Consider the following 7,401-nt stretch of genomic DNA (forward strand, 5'->3'; position numbering starts at 1 on the left):
GCAAATAATTGTATCTCTAGTTTTATAGATCCAGTAAGAACACCTAAAGGAAACTCAACTACACCTAAACCTGATTTAGATGACATTCTGGATTTTGAGCTTTACGGGATCTTGGACAGTGGGGGTGGTGAATGTATTTGGCAAGTGCAATAGACATGAGACGTTAGGGGACAGAGGGCATAGTGGACAGACTCTAAGGTGACTTCAGTGACCCCCCACCTCTGGTATTCACACCTTTGCATAATCCTTTTCCCTTGGGTATGGACAGGACCTGTATCTTGCTTCTAATAAATAAAGAACCTCATAGGTTATAGTATTTATGTGATTATGCATCCATGATCACATTACATAAGATAGTAACACCTGTATTGCTAGGGTACTTTCTCTCTTGCTGGCTTTGAAGAAACAGGATGCCATGTTGCAAGCTGCCATATGGGGAAGACAGTGCAGTAAGGAGCTGAAAGACACATCCAGCAGCCTTCAAGGAACTGAATGCTGCTCTGAGAGCTTAGAAGCAGATCCTTCCCAAGTCAGGTCCCAGATGAGAACAAAGCTCTGGCCAACACCTTGATTGCAGCCTTACAGAGGACCCAGTTAAGCTGTGCCCAGACTCCCGACCTACCAAAATTATGAGATAGTGTGCATTTGAAGCTGCTAAGTGTGTAGTAATTTATTACACAACAGTGGAGAACTGATACAGCCTATTAAGTCCCTCCTCAATCTGAGCCTCACCCACCTCTCTGACCTTATTGGCTGCTACTCCATCCCTGGTTCACTCCATTGTCACCATCTTGGCCCCTTGCTGATCTTCAAGATCACCAGGCAAACATTTGCCTCCTGGCCTTTGCACTTGCTGTCCCCTCTTCCTGGAATGCTCTTCCTGCACATAAATACATGACTCATTCCCTTGCCTCCTTCAGATTATTGCTTAAATTTACCATCACAGTGAGGCCTTCCTTGGTCACCCTTCAAAAGATTGCAACCCATCTCCACCCCCATTCCAAACACTCCTTTTCTTCTTTATTTTTCTCTAATGCTTTTATCATCATTTTTGCCTTTTTTTTTTTTTTTTTAGATCGTTGAATCCCCAAATCATGAAAGGTGCTCAGTAAGTGCTAGGAGAGAAAATAAATGAAGCATGGAGATTTGTGGTTGTTGGGGATGGTTAGGATAATGAAGAGGAAGAGACTGTAAGTCTGGAGGATATTTTCCATCTGGCATATTTCTAGAGTCCAACTTCTAACATACTTTTCCTGGACACATTTCTTATAGAAAACACAATCCTGCAGGTGGGGAATGGACTGTGGGTCTATTCCTATGTTCTACAAAACAGCAATGACTATATACATCTAATTACATAAGGTGTGTGGAGGGATTAACAATATTATACCTAGTAAGTGGTCAACAGTGATGGATGCACCTCTTGTCTGACCCTCATTATGCACATGAGGGTGTCTGGATCCAGAGAAGTCAGTAAACTTCACCAAGGTCACTCAGTTATTTCATTCCAGATCTAGGAACTGGAAAGGAGGTCTCTTGACTCACAGCCCACAGCTGGAGAAAGTGGCTCACTGGGAAAGCTTCCCTAGGACCAGTTGGTCCCCTGGAGTGAAGGTCAGGAGCTGTGGGTTCAAATCCAGCTCTGCCACCAAAGTGCCACATATCCTAGGCAAGCTTTCTCTACCTAGGAGAGGAGCTGACGTTGCCCTCTGAGCTGAATGCGAGTCGCTTTCTGACCACACAAGAGACGAAGGACCTGCTATTGACCAACTGCTAGGGATCCCTGGTTTACACACAGAAGGAAGGGCAAGAAGCCCAGAGCCACAGAGGAGCAGGGCAGAGAAGAGACTGGGGATCCACAATGGCCTCGACTGGCCTTTATCTGGTCTTCCTGTACTCTTCTTTCTCTCCCCTTCCTTCTTTCTTCTGCCTTACTTCCTCCCCTGTTCTCTGTCCTTTCCTCTCTCTTCTCTTCCATGCCTCAGGGTTTCTCAGTCCCTTTTGGTGTTCATCTCTGCCTCGGTTTCTGTATTTCCTGCTTCCCTCCTGCTTGCTTGCTTGCTCCCTCTGCAGCTCCCTTCTTCCTGTCTTTCTCAGCCTCTTCTCCAAGCCCAGGCCCAGCCTCTGCCAGGGCAGCACACCCTTACCCCACACCTCAGAGCTAGGAAGGGTCTGTAGGGAGCTTTGATCAACTCTGTGGAGAACGCATGCACAGACTGGAGTCATTCCTGTGCATGGGGAGCATTTAGCTCAGACCTGTCTCTGATCGAGCCAGTACCTGAAGAGTCTGCATTGGGGTCCACATTCCAGAGACCATGCACAGCCAGAGGCCAGGACTGCAGTGTGGGAAAACCAGTTGACCTGTTCTGTTCCACTGTTCCATTCCTAAACAAGCTGTGTGACCTTGGGAAAATCACCTAAATTTTCTGAATTCCACTTTCCTGTGTGCAAACTCAAAAGAGTAATATCCACCTCATAGGGGTGGTTTGAGGATTCGGTTTGATTAAACAAGCATTTCTCTAGTGATTGCAATGTGCTAGGCACTGTGTTAGTTGCAGAAGAAAACAAAGATGGATTAAATATGTACGCAAAACTCAAGGCAACTGGGAGAAACTGATATTCGAATGACCTTTATTCAAGCATAATGAAAAATTTTAAAGAGAGGTACATGAAAATGCACTATAGGAACAAAGAGAAATATGTGATGAGCTCTGATTGGGAAAAAGGTTGAGATTTCTCAGAAGTGTGTTGTCAAGTAGAATTGCAACAGGCAAAGGAGAATGGAAAGACAAAAATTGAGGCAGTGACATGAACAGAGTTTTGTAAGCATGAGAGGGGATGGTGTTCGGAGGGATGTTTTGATAGGCTGGAATGTAGCATATTGGAGCATATATAGTGAGAGGCAAGAAAGGTACTTGATGTCCCATCATAGCAAGATTATTTATGCTTTCAAACCTTTTTTTACTGTGATCCACACAAGAAATATATGTTATATCTGTAGTCAGTACATAAACGCATATACGTATAAATAGGTAGATCTAACTGAATCAAAGTTTCAAAAGATAATATTTAACCTTATCACATGTGATGCACTCTATTTTCTGTTCTATTTTATTTCATATTTTTAAATGGTCCATTAATTGATGTTATGATCCACTACAGTCTGCATTTTGCAAAGCATTGAAGATTCTTTTTGATGAAGGTAGTGACACAAGATTAGAAGTGGGGTGGGATGGGAGGCAGAGCAAGCTATCATGAGGCTGTAGTAACAGTCCCAGGGAGAGATCAGACCATGAGGTCTGGGATTGATCAAATGAGCCCAGAGCCAGGAGAGAGCTTTGAATATAGTTGTCCTCAGTAAATACTTTTGGAGTTGGAAAGTTTAAAGGTCTGTGGTAATGTTGAGATTCCTGGCAGAGCAGGGCAGGGTATAATTTTCCTTTGGCGCACATCTCACTCTGGCTCTCTGGGTGTCTGGCAGAGCCAGGCAGATCCCAACCCTGGCCTGTCATCTTGCTAGGGCTCTCTTTGGGTACAGTGAGGACTGGTGCAGACAGTATGGATGGCTCAGGTTAAAGCCATCATTGTAGTGATCTCCATAGCCTCCATTCCAACCTGTGCAGTTGGTGATGGGTGAGGAGCATCATCTTCATATATAAAGAACAGCGCATGGTTTTCTAGATCTAGGCCGAATCCTCAAGGCCACTGCCTCTCTTCCTCAAAGAGTAGAAGTTGGAGTCCTACTCCATGCCTGGCCATTATGCTCAGCCATGGGCCCAGGCCTGGTTGATGGGAGGCACTGAAAAGACCAGACACCTGAATACCAGATGGTTCTGGCCCCAGCTTTACTACTTCATAGCTGTGTGATCTTAGGGAAGTCACTTCACTTCAATGAGTCTTGTTTTTCTCATGTGTAAGATGGGGATAAAAACACCTTCTGCCTGATGGTAAGATTAGCAGTCCTTGGTTCTCTTTTCACTCTACCTTCTTCACTTAGTGAATCTTATTTACACTCATGGTTTCAATTTAAAAATATTTTATATTAAAATATAATTTATGTGCAGTAAAATTTACACATTTTAGCATACAGTTCTATGAGTTTTGACACATGTGTGTAGTCATATAACCACTACAATCGAGATATAGAACCGTTCCAACACCCCCTAAATCCGTGCCCTCTCCACCCCTTTGCAGTCAACCCCCCCCAACAACCGCTGATATGATTTCTATCACTAAAGATAAGTTTTGCCTATTCCAGAATGTCATATAGATTGAATTATACACAAGAACTCTTTTTTTTATCTGACTTCTTTCACTCAGCATAACATTTTTGAGATTCATCCATGTTCTTACATGTACCTGTAGTTTGTTTCTTTTTGTGAACAAGCAGTATTCCATTGTATGGATACCCCACAATTCATTCATCCATTCAAAACTGATGCACATTTGGGTTGTTTCCATTTTGGGGTTGTTATGCATAAGCTGCAACAAACTTTATTTTGCAAGTCTTTGTGTGGACAAACATTTCTTTATTTCTTTTGGGTAAATATCAAGGAGTGCAGTTGCTGGGTTGTATGGTAAGTGTATGTTTAACTTTTGAAGAAACTGGCTAACCATTTTCCAAAGTATTTGTCAATCTTACATGTCCACCATTAATGTATCAGAGTTCTGGTTGTTTTACACGCTGGTTTTGTCAGTCTTTTAAAATTTTAGCCATTTTAGTAAAATACTATCTCACTGTGGCTTTAATTTTGCATTTCTTTAATGACTAATGATGTTGAGTACTTTTTATGTACTTACTGGTGATTTGGATAATCTGTTTTGTAACATGCCCATTTAAGCCTTTTCCATGATGGCAATTTTTATTAGTCAGTTTACTTCTTCTGTCCAAACCTCACTCACATCTGGACTCTGGATGAATATGCCAACGGCATTCTTGAGACCTCTGCTTGGATATCTCAAAAGGACCTCAACTGAACATAAAGATAAACTCATAACCTTCTTCCTCACTCTTCCTCCTCTCTTGGACCATGGCCTCCACCATGGATACCTGTTTCAGTAGATGACCTCATTATCCACACAGTGGCACAGACCATAAACTCAGAAGTCATTCCTGATACCTCTTTTTCTCTAGTCTCCTCATGCCCACCACTACATCACTTTTCTTCCTATTTATCTCTTGAGCCCATTCAGTTCTCTCTGTCCCCATCATAACCTAAGCCACTATCATCTCTCTCCTGGATTAGCCTCCTTTCTAACTAGTCTTATTCCCCTCAGGCTGTTCTAACATGTAACAGTCAGATCTTTTTAAAACACAGATTTGATCACATTACTCTCCTATGTAAATTCTCAATGGCTTCCCATAACTTTTCAGCTAAAGACCAATTCTTTAATGTGATTTACAAGACTGGGCCATGCCTCCCTCAGCCCGCTAGTTTTCTTTTAGCTGTAATGCCAGCCTTTCTCCTGTCTTGGGCTCTTTGCATGTGCTGTCCCCTCTGTCTGGAACACTCATTCTCTTTTCTTTATCTCACTAACACCTGCTTATTCTTCATAACTCATTTCAAACATCAGTTCTTCAGAGAAGTCTCCCCTGACCCCAAGGCTAGAGTAGATCCTGCTACACTATGTCATAAGACAACCCCATAATTTTCTTACTTGGTACTTATCAATTTATAATTATATATTTCTAGGGTTGTTCAATTAACATGTTTCTCTCACTAGACTAGTAGGCTCCATGAGGACAAGGGACTGTATTTCATTCATCACATGTCCTGGTACTTCACCCCAGGGCCAGCTACATAATGTGTGGGGCCCAGCACAAAATGAAAATGCAGTACCCTTGTTCAAAAAACAGAAAAAAGTACTGTTAAAAGTATTAAAATATACAGCTGTTTCCTTTATTCCATGTTCTTTCTCATTCTCGACTTGTGGTATTTTTACTTGCTATTTAATATCATTCTAAGTTAAAAAATAAATTTAAATTATTATCATGAATTCTATCATTATATTGTATGCTGCAAATTTTAAATGGATATGTGAGCATTTAACTTATGCATGGAATCACCAAATGACACAATTCACATTTCATAGTTTGTCTACGTATACGTTTTTTTCTTACCAGAACAGTGGAAATGCTGCACAAAACAAACTCAGATGTTTCCATTTCACTTCTTGACACATGCACATTCTACCCTAATACCTTGGATTACTGATGAGTGAGAAAAGACTGAAGGGAAAGGAGCTATAGGTTATTATAGGTTACTCTAGCTCTCCTTTCCCTTCTGTGTCATCATTTCAGCATAGGTGCTGGTTAATACAGAGATTGACAACAGTCAGAAAGGACATGATAGAGTTCCTTGGTCATTTGTGTTTCTTCAAATGTCTTTGTCTCCTTTCTCTGTGCAGAGTAGGTTCTGGTTTGAATGGAAAACACAGCTTCTTAGGCCTTTGAGCATCCCATTTACTCAGTTGTAGACCCAACATCCTTCCCTTGTACTCGATTTGAGTGTCCCTGCACTCCCCCTGGGGTGTAGGGTGGGTTCATCAGAATTCTGTGCTCATGGGGCATTGAGAAGGCTATATGTGGATGGTTTGGCAAGGAATAGTGGACACTCACATGACATGAATTTCTTCTATATGCATGCTCCACTGTCCCACTGGACTTCACTTACAAAACACAAATGTAAAGATAAAATTATTCATAATCTTAAGATGGTGACAATAAAGCATTTAAACCAAGCGGAGGGCCCTTTTAAGCATAGGACCCTGTGTGACTGTACATGTCACACACTCATGAAGGTGGCCCTTCCTAACATATACAGTAGATACTCAATAAATGTGTTAAATAAATGAACAAAGGGTTGTCACTTGATAGAAGATAAATAGTTCATTTGGTTTTGATAAAAACTAAAGACCTCCCTCTTCTGTCACCTTGGAGATTCAACATAAACTCGAGAGGGGCACCACTGCTTGGAATTGCCTGCCTTGGGGAAAAACACTTCCATCAATAACAGAGAGTGAGGGGGTAGAAGAAGTCTGATGAGTCTCACCTGTCAATTAATCACTGCACTTTGCATATACGGCATGTAACATCTTGTAGCCTCAGCTATTAAGACATGGCCTAAGTGTGAATTAAGCTTCACAGCTCACTGCCTTCATCCACTTTGCTCCCACGCCAACCCCTTTCAGCCTCCGCTCTTGCTCCAAGAGAGAGTTGAAGCTGCTAGTTCATTAGCAGAGGATCTCTGGGACCCATCCTGGAGGGGAGGGTGAGCAGAGCAGCTCAGCCAAGGGTAGACCCACTGACTGCTGAGAGGTGCTCAAATTCTTTGTCTCTGGCCCTGACTTCTGGTCCACAGTTTGTCATGTGCAGAAGGATATCTGAGAATTGCAAAGGCT

The sequence above is a fragment of the Pteropus alecto genome, unplaced genomic scaffold (assembly GCF_000325575.1).
Source record: "Pteropus alecto unplaced genomic scaffold, ASM32557v1 scaffold76, whole genome shotgun sequence".
In the NCBI taxonomy this organism is placed as follows: domain Eukaryota; kingdom Metazoa; phylum Chordata; class Mammalia; order Chiroptera; family Pteropodidae; genus Pteropus; species Pteropus alecto.